This window comes from Ovis aries, chromosome X, assembly GCF_016772045.2.
Source record: "Ovis aries strain OAR_USU_Benz2616 breed Rambouillet chromosome X, ARS-UI_Ramb_v3.0, whole genome shotgun sequence".
Lineage (NCBI taxonomy): Eukaryota > Metazoa > Chordata > Mammalia > Artiodactyla > Bovidae > Ovis > Ovis aries.
In genome coordinates this window covers 10,135,270-10,138,315 of record NC_056080.1, presented here as the reverse complement: position 1 = coordinate 10,138,315, position 3,046 = coordinate 10,135,270, and the positions used below count along the sequence as shown (strand labels likewise).

The window sequence follows — 3,046 nt, the reverse complement described above, 5'->3', positions numbered from 1 at the left end:
CCTCCCTTTTGAAACTCCCTCCCATCTCCTGCCCCATCCCACCCCTCTTGGTTGATACACAGCCCCCATTTGAGTTCCTGAGCCATACAGCAAATTCCCGTTGGCTATCTATTTTACATATGCTAATGTAAGTTTCCATGTTACTCTTTCCATACATTGTACCCTCTCCTCCCCTCTCCCCATGTCCATAAGTCTATTCTCTATGTCTGTTTCTCCATTGTTGCCCTGTAAATAAATTCTTCAGTACCATTTTTCTAGATTCTGTATATATGCATTAGAATACAGTATTTATCTTTCTCTTTCTGACTCACTTCACTCTGTATAATAGGTTCTAGGTTCATCCACCTCATTAGAACTTACTCAAATGTGCTCCTTTTTATGGCTGAGTATTAGTCAATTGTGTATGTACCACAACTGCTTTATCCATTCATCTGTCGATGGACATCTAGGTTGCCTCCATGTTCTAGCTATTGTAAATAGTGCTGCAGTGAACAATGTGTCCCTTTCAATTTTGGTTTCCTCAGGGTATATGCCTAGGAGTGGGATTGCTGGGTTATATAGTGGTTTTATTTCTGGATTTTAAAGGAATCTCCATACGTCTTCCATAGTGGCTATATCAATTTACATTCCCACCAACAGTACAAGAGTGTTCCCTTTTGTCCACACCCTCTCCAGCATTTACGGTTTGCAGATTTTTGATGAGGGCTATTCTGACTGGTGTGAGGTGATATCTCATTGTAGTTCTGATTTGTATTTCTCTAATAATTAGCAATGTTGAACATCTTCTCACGTGTTTGTTAGCCATCTGTGTGTCTTCTTTGGAGAAAAACGTCTGTTTAGGTCTTTTTTCCCAGTTTCTGATTGGGTTGTTTGTTTTTCTGGTATTGAATTGAATAAGCTGCCTGTATATTTTGGAAATTAATCCTTTGTCAGTTGTTTCCTTTGGTATTATTTTCTCCCATTCTGGGGGTTGTCTTTTCACCTTGCTTATAGTTTCCTTTGCTGTGCAAAATCTTTTATGTTTAATCAGGTCCCACTTGTTTACTTTTGTTTTTATTTCCATTACTCTAGGAGGTGGGTCATAGAGGAGCTTGCTTTGATTTATGTCACTGAGAGTTCTGCCTATGTTTTACTCTAAGAGTTATATAAAAAATATGGAACACTTCACAAATTTGTGTGTCATCCTTGGGCAGGGGCCATGCTAATCTTCTCTGTATCGTTCCAATTTTAGTATATGTGCCTCCAAAGAGAGGACTAAGTTTCTCTTAATACTTCAAATAACTGCATGTTTAAAGATCTAACTGGTGAAAGAGCATACAAGAATTCATTGTCTTCAATTCTCAATCTTTCAATTTGAAGGAGCATTTTCCAAAAAAAGTAGACTATTTGGTGGGGAAAAAAACCTGAGATGTTTAAGACAACTCTATTTACAGCTCCCTGGCAACTAAAATGGGAAACCTAAGAAAATAAAGATAGCAGGACCCAGGCAAGAGTGGGAAAGTTTGGGATGACAAAATTAAATTTCTCTGGGACCTCTTCCAGTCTGATCTGTGACTTAAAAAAATGTGTTACAGTATGCCACTGCAAAGAAACAGATGTCAGAAAATCCAAATTTGAGCAGAAGTGGTGCTTCAGAGTACCACACTATAGTGTGACATTCTTGATGATCATCTTTGATCTTCAGTTACTTTAGAAAGACTCTTCTAAACTCTTAATTAAACCCAACCTTCTTTGTAAAGAACTATTATTTAGCAGTGAGAAACATTTCAGAACAAAGGAAAAATACATAATCTTGGGGGGAAGAAAAGGTCCAAAGACCACATGTTCAATCTGTTCTGAGAGAAAAGGGAGAGCTGTTTCAAGTATTTTGGAGTGTTAAGTGGAAAAGGGACTGGGAAAAAAGGATTTTTTTAAAGTGATACCAGTATTTCAAATTATTCTGGGCTGACTTCAGAGCAGACATATGGCATTAAACATGCAAGAATGAAAAGAAAGAACACAGACAGAAAACTGGAATGAAGGACTAAGCATAGAGCTTCCTACAGAATTGATATCTTTTAGAAGTCTATGACCTAAATGTAAACTTTAGGTTGCCTGAGTTATTGGGATGAATATTGCCCATTATCACCCATTCTCTGGAGAAGTAGCAAGCACAGAAATCTCATTTTATAGGAGTTATCTTTTAGATTTAATCTAAACACACACACACAGAACACAGTTTGCCATTTGTGTCTCTGTGAATTTAAGAATGCTCTTGAAGACAAGGAAACAAAGCAACAGAGTCGAACCTTACAGACTCCACAGCCCCTTTTGGCAGCTTCTCCTGGCAGCTTCTCCCTCATCTGAAAGACCTCTCCCACTCTCAAACGTGCAATTCAAACAGTATTGTTAAACTTGCTCTATCCTGCTATCTTCTCATCATAAGCGCAAACCATCTGTGGGTTCTCACTGTATTTAGTAACTCAACACCTTACATCTCCGAAGACTATCAACCTTTAAAAGAGAATAAAAAGTCAATGCTAGAGTCAAAGGAATGAGCTCCACAAATAGTAGGGGAGGAACTGAGGTGAAAAATAACCTTCCTCTGACCCTCAAGCCCCCTTATGTGATGAAACTCTCCTTTCCCGTATGTATATCCCAGGCTCTTCCAACCCTGGCACCACTGATATTTGGGGATGAAGAACTCTTTGTCACAGAAGACTGCTGTGCACTGTAGGATGTTTCGCAGCATCTGTGGCCAATAGCATCCCTTCACTCAGTTTTGAAAATCAAAAATCCCCAGATATTGTCAAATGTCTCCTGGGGGACGAAACCATCCAGCCGAGAAGCACTGGTCTATGTGAAGACAGGCTTTACTTGCAAATACCAGTCATCTTAAAATTCAATGCCTCAGATTGTGGTTTTTATCCCTGTGCTGTTGCTGTTAGTATATATATTACTCTTTAGAAAACAAAAAACAACACAGGAAACCTGCTCATCACAAAATAATTAGCAGAACTGGACTTCAGTCAAGAGCTTTTGTTCTTATCTCATTGGAGAAAAATTT

The 3,046-nt window shown here is 38.6% G+C and overlaps 1 non-coding gene across 1 annotated transcript; it reads right to left on the bottom strand.

Annotated features, from left to right (window-relative positions):
• Positions 1-1,148: 1,148 nt before the first annotated feature.
• On the bottom strand, positions 1,149-1,255 carry LOC114111860 (U6 spliceosomal RNA). The gene has a single exon (XR_003587593.1). It is a non-coding gene; the product is annotated as a U6 spliceosomal RNA (small nuclear RNA).
• Positions 1,256-3,046: the final 1,791 nt, after the last annotated feature.